General features: G+C 31.9%; 1 long non-coding RNA gene across 1 annotated transcript; it reads left to right on the top strand.

Moving 5' to 3' along the window:
* Positions 1-2,597: 2,597 nt before the first annotated feature.
* LOC126885283 (uncharacterized) lies at positions 2,598-3,384 on the top strand. Its single transcript, XR_007698366.1, has 3 exons — positions 2,598-2,998; positions 3,064-3,168; positions 3,225-3,384. It is a non-coding gene; the product is annotated as an uncharacterized LOC126885283 (long non-coding RNA).
* Positions 3,385-22,542: the final 19,158 nt, after the last annotated feature.

The following is a 22,542-nucleotide window of genomic DNA, read 5'->3' as shown; positions in this document are numbered from 1 at the left end:
TACCTCCCTCAGAAGTCGAAGAATCTTTCATATATGATTTTATGGCTATTCAACCAAAGGATGCAAAAATTGAAAAGTTTTCCGACTACTTATTGGACAACTACATTGGCGACCACGCAACATTTCCGCCGGAGATGTGGGCTACGATGAGTGAGAGTTTAGAATTAACAACTAATGCTTGTGAATCGTTCCACTCGCGTTTTAATGATAATTTTTACCATGCTCATCCAAATATTTTCCATTTTATTGATGTTTTAAAAAATTTTCAAACTAAAACTTACATTAAAATTAATAGTGTCCATGAAAGTAGTAGACTTAAAGATTCAAAGAGTAGAAAAAAAATTATGTTCGTTAGAGATAGGATACATGAGTATCAAACTAACTGTATCGATCGATACCATTTCGTAAAATGTATGTCGTATTTATTTCAAACTGACAAATAAACCTTATCAAGCTTAATCTCTAGAATTTTATTACCTGACTTTCCATTTACATTTCAATTAGACCCAGCGTCCAAATCATGTATGCAGAAACAGGTAATTTTATTTTTCAGCGTCGAATTTTAAATTTAGCGTCCAAATCATGCACGCCCCTAAAGACATTAGAATACAACCTCCCTTGACTACGTGACCTTTGGCTTATTGATCCGAAATTCAATGGTTTTTCTTAGATCTAGGGCAACCTATGTACTAACATTCTAGATTTAGTACATTAGACTCGAGTTACAGAAAATCAAATTAATGTATTCTTTACACAGTTGAGAGATATTCTACACTCACCGGCAGAGAAAACGGGCACCCCAAAAATAGGTCATTTTTAATGTCTTGTATTTCCTAAACCTGATGTCCGATTTAAGTAATTTTTTAATATGTTATAGCCTTATTCTTTATCAATATCGCTGTAATAATATTGTTGCTAGACAGGTACATTGTCATTGTATACAGGGTGTACGAATCAAACTGTGTTTTTTTCTCAAACTTTGGAACACCTTTGGAATGTTCTAGCTTTTATAAACTGAAATTATAACCAAACTATAGCCTCAGGTTTTCTTAACATTCTGTTTTTTGATTCATTCGCTTATGTTGGATAATAAAAAAGTTAAGCACTTTAACAACTACCCCTGTTTTTCGTTAATACAGGGTGTTTTTAAATAAGTACGCCAAACTTTAAGGGGTAATTCTGCATGATAAAATAATGACACTTTGCTTTATAAACGTATGCCCGCAAATGCTTCGTTTCCGAGATAGGGGGTGTTAAAGTTGTTCTTACAAACTGACGATTTATTTATTTCTCTAAAACGGTTTGTAATATGCAAATGAAATTTGGTAGATTTTAAGAGGTAGTTATTGCGCATTTTTTGGCATACAACTAAGAATTTTATATTCACCATTGGCGTGCATACGGGTGATATATCCCGTATTATATTTTAGATATATCCCGTATGCACGCCAATGGTGAATATAAAATTCTCAATTGTATGCCAAAAAATGCGCAATAGCTAAATCTACCAAATTTCATTTGTATATCACAAACCGTTTTAGAGCAATAAATAAATCGTCAGTTTGTAAGAACAATTTCAACACCCCCTATCTCAGAAACGAAATATTTGCGGGCATAAGTGTATAAAGCAAACTGTCATTATTTTATCATGCAGAATTACCCCTTAAAGCTTGCCGTACTTATTGAAAAACACCCTGTATTGACGAAAAACAGGGGTAGTTGTTAAAGTGCCTAACTTTTGTATTATCCAACATAAGCGAATGAATAAAAAAACAGAATGTTAAGAAAATCTGTGGCTATAGTTGGGTTTTAATTTTAGTATTTTATAAAATCTAGAACATAACACAGGGTGTTCCAAAGTTTGAGAAAAAAATACAGTTTGATTCGTACACCCTGTATACAATGACAATGTACCTGTCTAGCAACAATATTATTACAGCGATATTGATAAAGAATAAGGCTATAACATATTAAAAAAAATACTTAAATCGGACATCAGGTTTAGGAAATACAAGACATTAAAAATGACCGATTTTTTGGGGTGCCCGTTTTCTCTGCCGGTGAGTGTAGTATGACCGCCTCTTTCTTCAGTACCACGCCAATGATGCCGTATTCCGTTATCTGCAATTCAATTGAAGGATATATTCACCGGATAAAAAGTACATCCACTTAGTACTTTGCAATTAACGGCAAGTTATCTGTACATTCGATCGACTAACAGCTGAAAGAGGTTATGTTTACTGTGCAATAAGGCATTAAATTGTAAATACAACTCATTACAAATAAACGAGTTAAAAATTATGGAGTGCGTAGGTAGGGGAATATTTGGACCGCGTTATGCATAACTCGACTAAGCGCCAAATTCAAGTTTTTTGGAATAATGCTGCCATCTATCAAGTAATGACGTTACCTGTTTGGGAAAAAATCACCAAAGCCTAGAAATCTGTATTTTGGAAAATATTTTACTTTTAGCTAAACGCCAAATCGACTAAATGTCTGTAAACATTTGACAATACCCGACTAAGTGACTTAGATTTAGCATAATAAGACTATGCGACATAATATTGGCGCTTGGTCGCCTTATGCAAAAACGGAAATCGGCGGGATTTTGGCAGCATTGTTTCCGTCTTGTTAATTTGTTAATTCAGTTCAGTCTGTTGAGCAATATAAAAAGTGTCGCGTTATATTTTTTATAAAAGTTGTGTTTAAAAGTGTAAAAAAGCGTGTAAATATGTTGCAGAGGACTGCTCTAATTTTAAACCGTGCTCGAGAAATAACAAACGAGGAGAAGGTAAGTTATTTTGTATTGTAAAAATTACCAGGCATTATTTTTGAGGTGTAAATTAAAAACTTAAATTTTTACAGTAGTTTTGTTTATCTTTATTTACTTTATTTATAGGAAGAAGGTATTCGGCAAGAAACAAGTTCGCTTCAGACTTATACCAACTTAGAACCGTTACAGGAAGTTGATTTTAACTCAGCAACAGATATTAGTGAGGTATGTTATTATAAGTTTTAATGTTTAACTAAGTTTTGTTAATATTTACTTATTGTTATTTATAGAAAGAAAGTACTCATACAGCAGCTGTTTCCCCAAAGACTTACAGCGATTTACAAACGGTTCGGGAAGTGGAATTTAATCTAAAATTACCAGACATAATTTATGAGGTATAAAAAACCAAATAAATAGCAGATTTCTAAATTTTTATTTACTTTATTTGTAGGAAGGAAGTAATTCGGATGGATATTCAAACAAGGAAAATGAAATAGGTGACGTAAGAGTAATGGATGATAATCAAAATCAAGAAGAAGACCGACAGTCGGGTCGGAAAGAATATCGTCAAGATTTAAATTTTGTCAACAGAGATATTAATGAAGATAACAATATAGTAGAGATGGAGCAATCCGATAAAGGAGAAAATGATGGGGAAAAGAATGGCGTAAAATCTAAAGAAAAAAATATCAGGGCCGTCCAAAAAAAGGGAGAAAGAGAAAGTTCCCTAGTCAGAATAGAGAAATCCGCAAAAAACACTGCATTCAAAATAAATCATACTTTACACAAAAAGGAGAAATGAAACTAAAAAAAGAGTTTCGTCAGTATTTGTGCAAATGCGACTGTCTATCGAAAGTTGGCATTGAAAATGCTAAACAAGAATACGACAAATTTTATGAAGTAAGTTCGCATGATGCTCAACGTGCCTTAATTTGCGCCATGATTCAAGAAGGTCCAATAAAAAGAAAAAGAAAACAAAATTCTACTAAAAAAATGCACTCCAGGGTGTACAATATTAATGGCCACGTAGTTTGCAAAACATTTCTGTTGCAAACCCTAAGAATTTCGAGTGCAAAAGTGGATAATGCCTTAAAATCAAAAAAAAAGGATAGAAGGAGTTAAAGACTTAAGAGGAAGAGCAGGCGGAAAAAATAAAATATCAGAAGAACGATTGCAAGAAATATTAGAACATATTGAACAATTTCCAAAATATAAGTCTCATTATGCAAGGGAAAAAACAAGTTCAATGTACTTACGAGCAGACACTACATTGCCCATTATGTACGATTTGTACAAGCAGCAAGTTAATAATTCACCTGTGTCGTTTTCGAAGTACAAAAACGTTTTGTTAACTCATTTTAATTTCAGAAGAAAACCACTGAAAAAAGACACTTGTAACCTTTGTGACAAATTAGAAATTCTAATAAACAACAGCGCCACAGAAGAACAAGTTAAATATAAAACTGAGAGAGATAACCACATCGATTCCGCTGAAGAAGCAAGACAAGCTTTAAATGCAGACAGAAAGCGTGCAAAATTTGACGAGCAACTTGAAGTATTGTGTTTTGATATGGAAAAAACACTGCCTCTTCCCCGTATACCTACAAATGTAGTTTTTTACAAACGCCAACTTTGGCTTTATAATCTAGGTATACATACAGCTAAACATAATAAAGGCCATTTTTATGTGTGGTTAGAAAGCGAAGCCGGCAGAGGGGCCCAAGAAGTTGGCTCTTGTTTATTTAGACGTGTGTTGAAAGCTAGAGATATGGAGGCATGTAAACATTTAATTTTGTGGTCGGACAGCTGTGGAGAGCAGAACCGAAACATTAAAATAGTTTTGATGTTAAATGCCATTTTTGATGTGCATCCTTTACTGGAAAGAATCACTTTATGTTTCCTTACATCTGGCCATAGTTTTTTTGCCAAATGATACAGATTTTGGTGACATTGAATGCGCCTTAAAATTCCAACAAAGAATGTATTCACCGGTAGACTACATGAATGTAATGAGTTCGTGCCGAAAAAAAAATCCTCTAATCGTTCACAAAATGAAGAAGGAACACTTTTTCGGTACTTGTAATTTGGAAAAAAGAGTCGTCAATAGAAAAGTGGATATCTTTAATAATAAAATTAATTGGCTTAAATTCAAAGAGATTGAACTCAGAAAAGAATGCCGCGAAAAACTTTTTGTTAAATATTCTTTCCACGAAGAAGCTCATGAGATAAGTCTACAAAAGAAACGAGGAAGACCATCATCAAAAACTTTATCAAAATTTTAAAGAATCACTTGTGCTGCTATGGCCAGATGGGAAGCCAATACCAGATAAAAAACTTGAGGATCTAAAATTTTTGCTTAGCCTTATTCCAAAAGATGCCAAAGAGTTTTACAAAGAATTGACTGGTGATCCAAATATGGAAGATGATATAGATGGGTTAAATGGACCTCTTGATTTTGATCTTGAAGATGATGAACTTTAGTAAGGTCTTATACCAATTTTGTTTTTATATCAGACTACAGTTTTATAAGATAGTAACTATCTTATGATACAACACTGTTGTTATGTTTAGTTTTACAATGTAGTTTTGTCATAAAACAATAAAAATATTCTATAAACCACATGTTTTAATTCGCATAAACCTCCCAAGCGACAGTTTTGTTTAGTAAACGACTTATGCAAATTATTAAAATGCTAATAACGAAAAAAGCAATACGCGACCAAACGCCATTTTTGTCTATATCAGCTAAAATATAATTTTAAAACTTTAAATAATAATACAACAAAATTCACTTTACCGTTTTTAAAAATATATCTAAAAATCAAATTTTTAAAATGTTAAATAGATTTTTCAGAACGCCATAAACTTAAATTCATTTTTCTCAAAAAGGTAAAAGTGGCGCTTGGTCGAGTTATGCATAACGCGGTCCATTTGAAAGTATGTTTTAATAGCTATGAGTGAGAGTAGCTTGTACCTACGTCCAGTTAAGCTAGAAAGATAACTTGTACATAATACGAAAAACTATGTAAGATCTCAAAAATAGACAGACAACAAAGGATTGAATTCTACCAATAGATGCTTTAGCTTGTTTCAACTACAAACCTATAAAGAATCTATATTATAACCGATTCCCGATGCACACGAGTTAAGCCTTTGAAGACAATACTTTTGTTCTGTCTCACAAAAGAAATATATAGACAATTTACTGAAGATGTTTCATCACTGCAGTTGATGAAGTACAGTTTGTCAAATCTAGGCTCAAGTTTTACAAACTGTACATACAACTATCATAACCACATAAAAAATTACTCATAAAATGAGTATTTTTAGATTTTGTGAAAAAGACGATGAACAGAACTGAAGCTTAATGTTGTTCTGAAGCTATTTCTAAAATGTTTCTATTTACTGAAGCATTGGAAATGTGGATTCAGAGACGGATAATGAAAAACCTTGGACTGACTCGGACAGCAAGAAAAACTAATGAAGTACTAAGGAGGGTCAACAAATATAGATAATTGCTAAAGACTGCGAACGCCCGAAAATGTCTGATCTGGGACATATACCTATAGTGCGGCGAGATCGATATAGAATACCACAACTGATCCTTAAAGGCAAAATAGAAACCCTTGAAGTGTAGAAAGAAAACAAGTTTCTTGGTTAAAAAACATTCGTGAATGCATTTCGAAGTTATCAAATGCAGGAAAATAATTATTCCATATTGTAGAAGATCGAGAAGCTTTCGCAATGGTGATCGCCATTGTCGGATAATTCTGATATGGCACGTGAAGAAGAAGAAAACACCTAGGTACACAGTCGCCACTTGGTGGAATATGAGATAATTGTAAATATCTCCCCACTTGGAACTTGATTACTAAATTCAACAAGTTTTATTTTGCATTTTTAGAACGACTTCCGAAGTGGAACTCGAAACGTCAAATAAACTCAATTTAAAATTAAAACTGAGGCGTATTCCCAAAGAATACGCCTCAGTATGCGAATGTATTAAATTAGTAAATTACATTAAGATGTTACAAGAAAATCGCTTCAGAACAATTTCAAGAATACTGAATATAATTCTCGAAAATGCCACCAGGAAAATATAAATAATCCAGTATAGGGCAATCTTTGTCCTCTTTATATGATATAAAATATTAAATTACACAAACATGTGACACAATGCGGGTACAAACTTCAAAATCAAGTATACTTTGGAATTAGCAACAAATCAAAATTAGAATTTTACCTTTAATGGAATTATATAATTGCTTATTAAGGACAACATCTATAAATTATTGCAACTGATAGTTTGAGAAAATGTTGGTTCTTTGTTCTATACAAGGTTACTGATATTATCTATTAATGTAATTAGTAAACCAGCCTTTGTAGTTTGCATAACATCGACATAAAGAACTAGCATTAATAACGAATAGGAAGTATAACTTGACTTGCAAATGACACTAATTAGTGCAATTGGTCTATTAGTCTATTTCATATTAAATTAAGTGCACACTACAGAGCGTAGGCGCAAAATTTCGGACCAATGCTTTTTAAATGCGTTCATTTTTTTTTTCGAATCCTGAGAAAACTAAATAATATTTTTGAAAAATTTAAACGCAGAGTAAACAATTTCATTATTACGGAAGTCCCTTAAAATAAACAAAAAGTTTAAATTTGAATGAGATATTTGAAATTAAAAATCACACTAAATCTTTTATTTTTCACCCTTGTAACTCATTAAAATAAACATTATAGAAGTTTTCAGGGACTTTCGGCCATCAGTAATAATGTAATCTTTCATTCTGCGTTTAAATTAAAAAAAAATACTTATAGGCAGGCCCAAAATTTGTTTTCGTTTACATTTGGGTGTTATTTTTAGGAGGCACGTCACATGTAACAAACTTAGAAATGTTTCGACAATTATTTTCTTGAACAATGCAAAAATAACGGAACAAAAGAAAATACTAGCATATTGAGAATAAATATTTTTGTGATATGCATGTGACAAAATTAATACATAATAATTAGAAATTAGACTGTATTCTTAAAATTTTTAGGGGGCGTATCACGTGTAACAAAGTTTAAAAATGTTAATTCTCTTAAACAAAGCAAACATAAAGAACAAAAGAGAATAATCAATAAATTGTAGTATATTTTTTGTTTTATGCATATGACAAAATTAATACATATCATAATAATTATTAGATTGTATTCTTCAAAATTGTAGAGGGCGCATCACATGTAACAAAGTATAGAAATGTTACGACAATTCTCTTGAACTCTTGAACAAAGCAAAAATAACGAACAAAAGAGAAAATTAGGTAAAATGACAATACATAGTCAATAAATTTAAAATGCGAAACCATTTTATTTTTTTATCATGCATATGACAAAATGAATAAATAATAATTAAATTGATTATATTGTATTATTATTTTGCAAATTTTAGGGGGTCCATCACATGTTATACAGTTTAGGAAATGTTTGACAACTATCTTGAACAAAGCACAAATAATAACGAACAGAATAGAATACTAGCATAACAGTCAATAAATTTTAAGACAATTATTGTATTTTTTGTGTCATTCATATGACAAAATTAATACATAATAATTAGATGGTATTCTTCAAAATTGTAGGGGGCGCACCACATGTAACAAAATATAGAAAAGTTTGATAATTATCTTGAACAAAGCAAAAAATAACGAACAAAAGAGAATATTAGTAGAATAAGAATAAATAATTAAATTTAAAATGGAAAATACAGTAAAACCTCCGTTAACCGAAATAATTGGGGGGAGGTCGTTTCGGATAACAAGAATTTCGGTTAAAAATAAATTACTTTTTATATTCTTCTTGTATCAAATTACATAGTATTCTTGGTCAAAGCTGGTATTAAAAATATTATGAGGTGATTTCGTAATGTGTTGTATATTTAATTGCGTTCTTTAAACTGTATGAAAGCAATGTTGACGATGTTACTGAATTAACAGCGAGTTGTTTCCGTTTTCCGATAAAATTTTTCTTTTATTGACGAAATTATTAAAACTGTCAGCCGTTTCGGTTAACTGAGGTTTTACTGTAATTCTATTTTTGTGTCATGCATAATATGACAAAATTAATAGATAATAATTATTTGTGTTCTTCAAATTACGCATCACGTGTAACAAACTATAGAAAGGTTTCGACAATTCTCTTGAACAAAGCAAAAATAACGAACAAAAGACTATTAGTAGAATAACAATAAATAGTCAATAAATTTAAAATAGAAAACAATTCTATTTTTTGTCTCATGCATGTGAAAAAATTAATAAAAAAAAAGTAAGAAACAAACGTATCTGTAAAATTTTATTTTGCACGGCACTGCTGATAAAAAATCAGCAATTTCCGTTGGCCTTTAAAAACCAGTTTTACCGTTCAGTTACTCAATACTTTTTTTTAGAATCAACAGTATTTCAAGTTATGCAATAGCATCATTAAAAAAGCAACAACAACTAGTAGCGTACTTACCAATTCTAGAAGAATAAAATATAGGGATAAAACAAAAAAGCACAAAAACTGAAGGCACAGTCCTAAAAACGATTCCCGAGTCACTATAGCTCTGCAGAGTTGACCTCACAGCATTGATGAGCGAGCAAGTAGCGTCCGGCTAAAGCAGAGCGAACGAAATGAACAAAGGAAGGACAAAGAACCAAGAGAGCAGCAAACGGAACGCACGGCGCAGATCGCGTTAGAGGGGTGGGGTAGGGGTAGCGTTTGAAACTCGCTTTCAAGTATTGATCAGCTTTGTTCGGCAAAGCTCGGAACGTTAGATAGCTCGAAAGTGGGTCACTATAAGGATACACGTGTCTCTACTCGGCCTTGGCTTACATGTTTTTGATTATGATAACACAAAGGAACAGCGTTGCCGCTGGATTGCTTCGACTATGATTATTTTTATGTAATTTAATGTACATTTAATACAAATTACAGTTACCTACTTTATTGTATTTCCGCAATGAAAGTACCACCGTCACAGGTAATGCATGGAAATCGGAACTCAACTGTGAAATAACATGTGGTAGATAGGTATAAGATCATTTTAAACGTTATAGGATTTTTAAAAACACTGAGTTGTTAGACCAGCTAAGGAGTAGGAGTAGTGAGTAGTAATCAGAAAGGGCCAAATATGGTCTAGATGATACACCAAGGAAACATTGGGCAAAACCAAAACCAGGCCAGCAAAATGAAAATATTGGTTTGATCATGAGTGCGAAATGGCCACCAATAGAAAGAACGTAGCATATCAAAAAAACATCGACGCAGGTTGTACACGAAGAAATAAAGAAGAATATAGACGTCTTAGAAGAGAGGAAAAACGTATCCATCGACGTAAGAAGAGAGAATACGAACAGAACACTCTCAATGAGATACAAAGTTTATATGATAAAAATGAAACGAAAAAATACTACAAATCCTTAAGTAATACAGCCGTGTGAAGTTGGCACCTCTAAATACGATTTTTTCAAAAAAAATTTTATTTTTTGATTGTCCATCAAATGTCCACTCTTGTCCAACAAAATTTTTTTTTGTCCACCTTTTGTTTACGAGATACTAAAAAAACGTGAAATAAGGCCCAACGCCCCGAAGTCAAAAAAACGTCGTACAAACTGATACGTTTGATTGTCCAACTGTTGTCCACACTTGTCCAGGCATTTTTTTTAATTGTCCACCTTTTATTTATTTAAATTAGCAATAATTATCGTTTGTTAGTAAAAATGTCAAAAAATGAGAATTTTTGGAAATTTTTTTTCACGTTTTATTGTCCATCGAATGTCCACCCTTGTCCAGCAAAAATTTTTTTTGTTCACCTTTTGTTTACGAGATACTAAAAAAAACGTGAAATAAGGCCCAACACCCCGAAGTCAAAAAAAACGTCGTAAAAACTGATACTTTTGATTGTCCAACTGTTGTCCACACTTGTCCAGGCATTTCTTTTAATTGTCCACCTTTTGTTTATTTAAATTAGCAATAATTATCGTTTGTTAGTAAAAATGTCAAAAAATGGGAATTTTTGGAATTTTTTTTTCACGTTTGATTGTCCATAGAATGTCCACCCTTGTCCAGCAATAATTTTTTTTGTCCACCTTTTGTTTACGAGATACTCTTAAAACGTGAAGGTTCAAAAATTGTGATTTTGCGTTACGCACGTACAAAAGTCACGCTTTTGTGGCTGAAGCATGAAAATGCTTTTTTTTGGATGTGTGAAAAGTTGTGGAAAGATAATTATTCGAACACAGGCTAAAAATTTCATTTTTGAATGCTGCGGACAAAAACTCAACTATTTTACATGTAAAATAATTAAATAGAATATTTTAGAAAATGAATTGAACACTTTTTCAAATAACTATAACTGATGAGCAAGTTGCCTGTTCATAGCTTTTGCGCTATGATCGCAATTGCGATCAACAAAAAAAAAAAGAAAAATAGAAAGTGTACAAATAAAAAAAATGCCAAAATATGTCTAGACATCAGTTGGACAGTCAAATCTATTAGTTTTTACGACCTTTTTTCAAAGTCCAGGTGCTTGGCCTTATTATGGGTCAAATATATGTATCATTTTCTAAAACAATGTGTGAAAATGCGAATATTGCATCGCTCGAGCGTGTGGAAAAGTAACCTTTCCTACACGGCGTTGAATAAAAATATCATTTTTTGGAATTCGCATTCATGATCCATTGTTGCTACCAAACTAAAAAATATTGCAGAGAAAAAACCAATGTTTCACAAGTAATGAAAATGTCTGAACACGAATGGACAACTATTGGACAATAAAAAACTGTTAGTCCAAAAAATCTTTTTCAACTATTTTTTTCAAAAAAGGTGGACAAAAAACTTTTTGTTGGACAAGGGTGGACATTCGACAGACACTCAAACGTGAAAAAAAAATTCAAAAATTCTCATTTTTTGGCATTTTACTAACAAACAATAATTATTGCTAATTTAAATAAACAAAAGGTGGACAATTAAAAAAAATGCCTGGACAAGTGTGGACAACAGTTGGACAATCAAACGTATCAGTTTTTACGACGTTTTTTTGACTTCGGGGTGTTGGGCCTAATTTCACGTTTTTTTAGTATCTAGTAAACAAAAGGTGGACAAAAAAAATTTTTTGCTGGACAAGGGTGGACATTCGACGGACAATCAAACGTGAAAAAATTTTTCCAAAAATTCTCATTTTTTGACATTTTTACTAACAAACGATAATTATTGCTAATTTAAATAAATAAAAGGTGGACAATTAAAAAAATGCATGGACAAGTGTGGACAACAGTTGGACAATCAAACGTATCAGTTTTTACGACGTTTTTTACTTCGGGGTGTTGGGCTTTATTTCACGTTTTTTTAGTATCTCGTAAACAAAAGGTGGACAAAAAAAATTTTTGCTGGACAAGAGTGGACATTTGATGGACAATTAAAAAATAAAAACATTTTTGAAAAAATCGTATTTAGAGGTGCCAACTTCACACGGCTAAGTAATACCGTCGAGAATTTAAGCCAATATTAAAAATTTGTAGAGACACAAATGGTGAAATTCTACATGACGAAAACTCTTCTTAACAGATGGGCGCAACATTTCAGCGAACATCTAAATATAAACGATATTGAAGGTTACAACATAGAAAATCAACAAAATCTACATCATTAACTACACAGTGAATACCCAACAAGAGAAGAAGTGTCAAATGCCATCCTAAAAGTCAAAGACAATAAAGCCTCAGGAATCGATGAAATCTGTTCTGAAATGAATAAAAAAAGGTGGTGATCAACTACCATTTGCAGTAATCCATAAATTAATAAGTAGTACTTATATGGCAGAATGAACTGGTATCAGAAGAGTGGCTAAAGGGAATAATATATTCGTTGCATAAAAAAGGTGATCAACTGGATTGTAAGAACTATAGAGGCATTACTCTGCTAGCATCTGCGTATAAAATCTTCGGCAATGTATTGTTTGAAAGACCAAAGGATATTGCTAATCAATATCAATGCGGATTCACTGCTGGAAAGTCAACTATACATAGTGTGACCAACTAGTCCGAAAAATCCGGGACATGGCCCGAATTACGAAGTCGTGTCACGGCGTCCCGGACAAGGCTTCCGGGCCATCCGAATTTTCAACGTTTTGGTAAAATTCTATTTTGAAATTTTGAATACAGTATTCTTCTAAAAATTTACATCAAATTGAATTGGTGCCATGAAAAAAGTCGGCAATTTATAGAATGTAATAGGTATTAATACCACATTCAAAACGCATACATTTTATATCGAGGTATTATAGTTCTACGAAAACTCAAACTGTGGACTTTTTTTTCGTTTCAATATTTTAAATTTGGGATAAAGGGCTTAAGTCAGAATTTCACAACAATAATATTTTAATGTTTTGACATGCTAATAAAAAGAGCCTATTTTTTCGCCCAGAAGGGCCAAAGCCCTTTATCCCAAACATCAGAAAATTATTGTCTTCTGAAAAGACGATTCAAAAACAATAACTACTATCATGGATGCACACAATAAAATGATTATAATAATATTAAAGTTTTATATTAAAAAAAATGGCCCGATTTTTATTGAAAAGTTCCGGATTTCAGGTATTTTTTTCAGTCGTGTCCCGAATTCGACTAAATTGGAGTTGGTCACACTAACTATACATCAAATTCAAGCACATAGGCAGAATCTAGAAAAGTCACTAGAATATAACATATGTAGATACCCACCATCTCTTCGTCGACTTCAAAGCAGCCTATGACAGTGTCAAAAGAACTGCATTATATAATGCAATGATAGACTTTTTTTATCCCACCTAAGTTGGTTAAGTTGACCCAACTAACAATGCAAAATGTAAGCTCGTGCGTTGTGCTTTAGAATTCAAGGAGAACACTCGACGTTCTTTGAGATTAATAATGTTTTAAGACAGGGGGACGCGCTGGCGCGTCTCCTCTTTAATATTGCCTTGGAAAAGACAGTCAGAAAATTAAATATTAGAATGAATGGAACTATTTTTAATAGATCGACGCAAATTCTCGCATTCGCTGACGATATAGTTATAGTGGGCAGAAGTTTGAGAGACATGGTGCAGTGTTTTACAAGGCTTGCGGACGCGGCAAGTGAATTAGGACTTGTGGTAAACGAGGAAAAAACCAAATATATGTTGACCTATAAGACCTTAATAAGACCGGTTTTGATATATGGGGCTGAAACGTGGACCTTATCTCAAAGTGATGAAAGACGTCTTGGTATTTTTGAGAGAAAAATTCTTAGAAAGATTTTTGGGGCCGTAGATGAAAATGGGCTATGGCTTCGAAGATACAACTTTAAACTGTATTAGATAGATATACACCAATCCAGATATTGTGAAATTCGTTAAAGTGCAGAGACTTAGATGGGCTGGACACATTGCTAGAATGCTAGATCACGAATACACTAAGAAATTAACTTTTTCAAAACCAGAGGGCACAAGAAGTAGAGGACGAGCACGAAGAAGATGGATTGATGATGTGGAAGAAGATCTAAAGATTCTAGGAGTCAGAAGATGGAGGGAAGTTGCCTTGAAACAACAGGAGTGGCGATTTCTTTGCGAGCAGGCCAAGATCCACAACGGATTGTCGACCCACTTATGATGATGATACACCAAGGAGTTGCTGAAGCTAATAATAGTTGAAGATAACATAAAAGTAGTAGGTAGTAAAACTTTTTAATGCAATAAGTAAGTATACTTATAATAACACCGAAATGATTCCCATAGACTGGCTCAAGCCCATCTTTGTTGCAACAGCTAAAAAACACAATGTCAGAAAATGCTCAGAATATCGATCAATTAGCGTAATTAGCCTATAATGAGCCACACTCTTAAGATTTTCATAATAATTCACAATAGAATTAGACACAAATGCGAAGAAGATCTCGAAGATACCCAGTTTGGTCTTAGAAATCCTATGGGAAGCAAGACACTTTTTGCGCTAAATATCCTATTACAAAAATACCGTGGTCAAAGAAAAGATGTATTTGATGAACTTCGAAAAGGCATTCGATAAAGCATGTAAAATTAATGCAGATATTACAGGGTGTCCCGAAAAGATGGGTCATAAATTATACCACAGATTTTGGAGTCAAAAATAGGTTGATTGAACCTCACTTACCTATATACAATAGTGCACACAAAAAAAGTTACAGCTCTTTGAAGTTACAAAATGAAAATCGATTTTTTTTCATATATCGAAAACTCTTAGAGATTCTTTATTGAAAATGCACATGTGGCATTCCTATGGCAGCAACATCTTAAATAAAAATTTAACTGAAATTTGTGCACCCCATAAAAATTTTATGGGGGTTTTGTTCCCTTGAACCCCCCCCCCCCCCAAACTTTTGTGTACGTTCCAGTTAAATTATTATTGTGGCACCTTTAGTGAAACACAATGTTTTTAAAACTTTTTTGTCTCTTTGTACTTTTTCGATAAGCCACTGTTTATCGAGATATTTTGAATATTTGTCGAATCCACCACATATTTGTATATGGTTAAGTACGATTATAGAGACCTGTTAATATAATAATCTGAAAATGTATTTATAATTTACATTTTTAGGTATATTTTGAAAAAGAAGCCACATCTCGATAAAAGGTGACTTATCAAAAAAAGACTAAGAGGCAAAAAAGTTTTAAAAACACTGTGTTTAACTAATGATACCAAAATAATACTTTAATTGGAACGTACACAATTAATTGGAGGGTTTAAAGGAACAAAACCCCCATAAAATTTTTATGTAAATGCATTAAAAAATAAGCCGACTGACTTATCGAAAAAATAATGAGAGGCAAAAAAGTTTTAGAAAGTTTGGGGGGGTTTAAGGGAACAAAACCCCCATAAAATTTGTATGGAGTGGACAAATTTCACTATAATTTTGTTTTAAGATGTTCCTGCCATAAGAATGATACTTGTCTATTTTCAATAAAAAATCTCTAATAGTTTTCGATATATTGAAAAAAAATCGATTTTCATTTTGTAACTTCAAAGGGCTGTAACTTTTTTTATGAGCATTTGTACTAAGGTAAGTTAGGTTCAATCGAACTATTTTTGACCCCATAATGTGTGGTATAATTTATGACCAATATTTTCGGGACACCCTGTATAAAATATACATACCTAGGAATAGGGAATATAGATAATCGTGTTATTAAAAAAATGTACTGAGATTAAACTGGTATCGTAAAAATTGGAGATAACTACATTCACGAAATCTCCATACAAGAGGAGTCAGACAAGGTTGGATTTTGTCCCCATTGTTCAATGTTTCCTCAGATCAGTTATTTAAAAGGCACGTGAGAGACAGCCATCTGGAATAAAAATCAACTACTACTTAATGTAATTAGATACGCAGACGATACAGTAAATCTGTAGAAAATATTAAGGTGTCCAAATTCTGTTTGATCGTATTCACGAAGTAGGAGAGGAAACGTGCATTAAAATAAACTTAAGAGGATCGGTACGTATTTTCGGCTGCAATGCTATTCAAATGGGGATTCATTTTTTTCGAATCCTGAGAAAACTAATAAGTATTTTTGAAAAATTTAAAAGCAGAATGAAAGTTTACGTTGTTAGCGAGGGCCGAAAGCCGAAAGTCCCTGAGAACTTCTATAATTTTTATTTTAATAAGTTACAGGGGTGAAAAACTAAGAGAAAATTTAGTGTGATTTTTAATTTCAAATATCTCATTCAAAATAAACTTTTTATTTATTCTAAGGGACTTTCGGCCCTCGGTAATAATTTAGTCTTTCATTCTGCGTTTAAATTTTTCAAAAATATTTATTGGTTTTTTCAGGATTCGAAAAAAATGAACACAATGCCGTGGTAATATTTTCCAAATCTATCTTTGTCTTACAACGCACTCAGCCGAATATAATATTGTCAGCATATATTGTCAGTCAGACACTGACAATCAGTGACAATTTTAAATATTTGACATTTCATCGGGAATATTTTGAAATATTGATTAAATATTATTGATGTATAGTGTATATAATTGATTTAAGACGAGAACTTAATATAAAGTTATTTATTGTGTATTATTTGTGGAAGATCCAAGCAGAGAATACATCAGGATAATATATTCTGTGATCCAAGTATTTTGTTGTTAAAGATGTTCAAAATTGTAAGCGTTCCATAACAATATATTATTAAAAAATCACTTTAACACTTTTCCTCTTTTCTCGATTGAGTATTAGTTTTTGTTGTACAAATAAATTATTACAATCACTGAATACATAGTGAAAAAATTATCACATTTATTAGCTGAATTAATAATTTGCAATTATAAAAATAACAGTTATCCAAGAACCTTCAAAAGCCATCTCTTTAAATTAATGATGACATTTTCAAGTAGAATGACATTCTAGTAATGTTTACATATCCATACCAGTGTGAATTTTACTACACGTAATTTGCCGTGTAAAGACAGATAAAGTAGGGATACACGTAAAATATTTGCGAATTATGTACCCATAGCCTTAAACAAATCTAAATTTTTAGTTTTTAGTCGTAATCCTTCAAGGCAAAGTATTCGGAAGCGAGGTATAGGAAAAAGAAGAATATCATGGTTAAAGAACCTGAGAAAATGGTTCTTACTCCGGTCAACTTACACATCCGAGGTTACAAAAATTACTATCAAGCTGAAAATTGGCAGGATTTTTCAAAATACCATTATAAATGAAATCTAAAAAGTACTCATAAATCCGACCCGAGCTAAAAAATTTACGCGGGGTCAAAGGTCACCAAATATAGTTTTTACCGATTTTCAGCGAAACGGTAAGATTTATCATAAAATTAGTTCTAACAAAAAATGTAGATAAAATAATTATCTATAAAAATGTCTTATTACTTTTTTTTCCTAAGACCCACCGTTTATGAGATACAACGATTCAAAAAGTTGTAATCGTCATAATATGTGCACACGTTTCCACACCACCTTTGAGGTAGTGTACTTAGCGCGTTTTTTATCGTGGTTTCCACAATAGGCCTATTCCACGGATCTTTTATGATTCTGTTTAATTTGAAGCTATTGAATAATTGATATTGGCAAGGGTTAAAAATGATAAAAGTTACAAAAAGCGGTATAAATTAAAAAAAAAAAAAGGGAAATTTATCCAACTGGTTCATAATTTTCTAATACTTCTGCTTCCTCTTCTCCTTGTTCTTCTTCTTCTTCTTCTTCTTCTTCTTGTTCATCCTGGGTGCAAGTAAATTGTCCCAATAATGACACATCGCATGGCTCCTCGATAGAATCAAATGAATCCTCAATTGTTGGTGATTCAACACTGGAGCACGACCGGTTTTGACAATTAGTGCATGCTACCGAACAAAACAGTCCAACTTTTTTGCCACCACATTTAGCGCTACATCCCTTTTTACAGTTGCAAAAAATTGTGTTCAGGAGTTTTTCCGGCGCAGGTGGGAATAAAGTTTGAATTGGTTCTAATGAACTGTCGACTAATTTCCATCCCCAGTCTTTTGGATCTAGCTGATAACTAAGCCACACTTGAACTTGGTAATATACCCGAAAAAGATGTTGATGAGCAGCCGCTGAGGTTGGAGGAAGACAAGATAACTGCATTTGTTTTTTATTTCGAGTATGTTTAAAGAAACATGCATATCGAAACTTATCTAAGCACGTAGTTTTTTTAGGCGCTCCGTACATAGAGAGAAGAAAGCTAATTCCGTTGGAAATAACTTCTTGTGGAGTTGAATCAGTTTTTTTTAAAAACTTCAGCACATTCAAGTAAATCTTGTTTTTCAAACATTTTAAAAACAGTCGTTTGACACTTTGCAAAATCTTTTCGATGAAAATATTTCCGATTGGTGTTGAGCTTTTCCAGGTTAAAAAAAGATAGTTTTTTCGATTGGAGTTCGAGAAGTGAGTAGGTAATACGAGCAAGTCTACAACTTAACCTACAACAATAGTTGTATTTGTTAAATTGAATTGCTCTATGGCTGTTTAAATTATCATTATGTCAGTATCATTATTTATCGATATATTTACTGATATATTTTCAGCAGTAATTTTTTTTCAACAGCATATTTTCAACATTTCCCTAATTATGTTCAAACCCTTCTGAGAAAAGAATAGGTAGGGTGATTAGATTAGCCTACGTACCGATCATCTTTACAAATTGAATAAGACGCATAAGTAAGAAGAATTATTATAAGTTGATACTTTGTAATCTCAATTTACTATTTTTGTTAAGAATAAGCCGTAAAATTGAAATAATAATTCTTATTATTTTCGCGTTATATTCACTTTGTAAAGATTTTTTGTTGGCACTGAAATATAATACAGCTTATACATTGCATCCCTCGGTAGACCGCAAGCATCATATTTATAATATCTTATATTATTATGTGTAATATAAGTTAAGGTGACCGATAGAATATTATGTTTACTTGTATTACAGCTTCAGTGAAAAAAACCTATAACAAAAATCTCCAATTTCTACAATACCACCCGGTAAATACAAAGGTATCGAACAACAGAGCATTTATCATCATCATGTAATTCAAGGTACATACATAGTTGTTTTTTTTTTCAAATTACAGAGGCAGGTAATTTATTCTTACCTTGGAATTTTGTTTTGATAGATATAATTTGTAATGATTACATGTACATATGTAAAGAGAAATCCCGACATACAATATCTGCTGTCGAGATTCTCTTTAATTTAAGTTTGAAGCAAGTAGCTGAGACACTAGCCAAGTAGCAAGATAAAGTGAAGTGACAGTGACAAAATGTCATGAATAAACTTTCTTAAAATTACTTAATGTCATAAATGATTAAGAATTTTTTAACGTAGAATAATTAGCTTAAATTGTTGTTTCTTTGTATTTTCAGGTAGTATAATTTTAAGTTTGTAAATATTGTAAAATTAATAAACTTTGTATTTTCAGAGCAACATCAATTTAGTTTAAAAAAAAAGTCAAAAGTCCCAAGTCCCAGTCTATAGTGGTGTAAAAAGTAACATATTACAAAACAACAATTTTGCTTAAGTACACTCAAAAATGGAAAAATTAAGGTTTGACTTTAAAATGGTAGGAGCACAAGATGGAAAAACAAATATGATGTGTATAACTTCAATTGGCACACCAGATGGAAAAACCTTTTTATTACCAGATGAGTTTCAGCCAGCGAATTTGCACAAAGAAGTGTGCAAAACACAGGTATATGCAAGAATAAAAAACTCTATAAAGAAAAGAAATAAATCTAGAAAAGTGTGGATAACCTTAACAGAAGAATTATCAAAAATCTATCTAGATGAAGATGAAAATTTATATTTTGAGAATCAATATTTAGAAGAACTGACAGAGAGTGATAGTGAACCCACATCAGATGTTCAAGTTGACACAATACAAAAACTATTGGAAAAACTGATGGAAAATAAAGAACAAACATCTGAAATTCAGAATTTAAGCAAGATAGCAAAAGATTTTATGATTGAAAAATTTGATGGAAAAAATATAAACGCAAACCAATGGCTATCTGAATTTGAAAGAGAATGCGAACGTTGTTTAATTCTAGAAGAAAAGAAAAAGATTGAAATTTTAAAATTTTTCCTTGAAAAGGCAAGTATAGACTGGTACAGCTGTATGATACTAAAATTTACAGTAGAATCAGATTGGGAAGACTGGAAAAATAATTTTTGTGAAACTTTTGGAAGTAAAGGGTGGTCTCAAATCCGATATGCTCACACATTTAAATACCAGACTGGTTCCTTATTAGAATATGCAATAAAAAAGGAAAAGCTACTACTGCAGGTGAGTAAATCCATTGACACAAGCACATTAATAGATTTAATAGCCATTGGCCTACCAAATAATGTTGCAGATAAAATTGATAGAGAAATATTACAAGGTACCCAAGATTTGTACAATGAGATAGGTAAACTTGAACACCTTGCAACTAGAAGTCTAATGAAAAAGAAAAAATATGCAGAAAATAAATTCAAACAATCAGAGGAAAAAACTCCTTGTAAAATATGTGAAAATGCAAATAGAGGAAAACGGTTCCATTCTGAGGAGAATTGCTGGTTTAAAGAAAAAAAAGATAAAGCTGGTCAAGTGAGGACAATAAATAACAATGCAATGTTAGAAGTGGAATTGAGCAACGAGAATCCAAAAAACTTACAATAATACCATTAATTGTGTTCAACGTAAAAATAAACAACATACTGAATGTGAATGCACTGTATGATCCAGGATCCAATGTGTCACTGATAAATTCAAAAATATTGAAAATAAAACAGAAGGAATGGAATAATAAACATTCAGTTAATCTAAACACAATTAATGGTAGTTCAAAAACAAAAGGTATGGTTACATTAAAATTAAAAATTTTAGACGTTGAAAATGAAATGAATGTTTTTGTTATAGAAAATGAAGAATTTAAGTATGATTTTTTAGCGGGTTTGGACTGTTGTTTAAAATTTAATATAAGTCACAATGAGAGACTAGAGATTATACATAACAATGATAGAAATATAGAATCACCAGAAAAAAATAAATATGTCAAAATTCCTGATGTACTAGGTGACATAAACAAAAAAGAATATAAAATTAATTTCAATGAAAATTTAAATATTGATCAATTTGAAATAGAAAAAAATCATCTAGATTTAGATAAACAAGTTAAAATTGAAGAAATAATTGATAAATATGCAACGGTATTTGCCAAGGATAAATATGATGTTGGTACAGTTAAAGATTATGAAGCCCACATTGATCTAATGGTAGAAAAATACTGTTACAAACGCCCCTACAGATGCACAATGGAGGACAGAAAAGAGATAGAAAATCAAGTAACAAAATTATTGGAAAAGGGTTTAATTGAAGAATCATATAGTCCTTTTGCTGCTCCTGTTACATTGGCATATAAAAAAGAAGAGGGAAAAAAATCAAGACTGTGTATAGACTTTAGAGAACTTAACAAAATAGTCACACCTCAATCACAGCCTTTTCCATTGATAGAAGATTTAATAATAAAAACAGTAAACTGTAATTACTTTACAACATTAGACATTAACTCTGCGTTCTGGTCAATTCCAATGAAAATTGAAGATAAACATAAAACAGCATTTGTAACACAAGAGGGACACTTCCAATGGACCTGTCTACCATTTGGATTAAAGACATCACCAGCCATTTTCCAAAGAATACTGAGTAACATAATAAGAAAATATAAAATGTCAGATTTTGCAATAAACTTTATTGATGATATTATAATATTCTCTAAGACATTCACAGATCATATTTCACATATATCTACATTATTGGAAACAATTATGAAAGAAGGGTTTAAACTAAAATTCTCAAAATGCTCATTTGCGAAAAATAGCGCAAAATATTTGGGTCATATAATCGAAAAGAATTCGGTGAGACCATTAAAAGATTACCTGACCGCTGTAAAAGATTTTCCAGTTCCGGAAAAGAAAAAAAATATCCGTCAATTTTTGGGAAAAATAAATTTTCATCAAAAATTTATACCACACAGAGCAGTTATACTTGAACCGCTATATAACCTATTAAGGAAAGATGTTAAGTTCATCTGGACAAAAGAATGTCAAGAAGCCTTCGATAAGATAAAAAATTGGTTGTGTTCACAACCAATTCTGAAGATATTTGACCCAAACGTCCCAATTAAAATCTACACAGATGCATGCATGATTGGTGTGGGAGCTGTGCTAAAACAGGACG

The sequence above is a fragment of the Diabrotica virgifera genome, chromosome 5 (assembly GCF_917563875.1).
Source record: "Diabrotica virgifera virgifera chromosome 5, PGI_DIABVI_V3a".
NCBI lineage: Eukaryota > Metazoa > Arthropoda > Insecta > Coleoptera > Chrysomelidae > Diabrotica > Diabrotica virgifera.
This window is presented reverse-complemented; position numbering and strand designations above follow the sequence as displayed.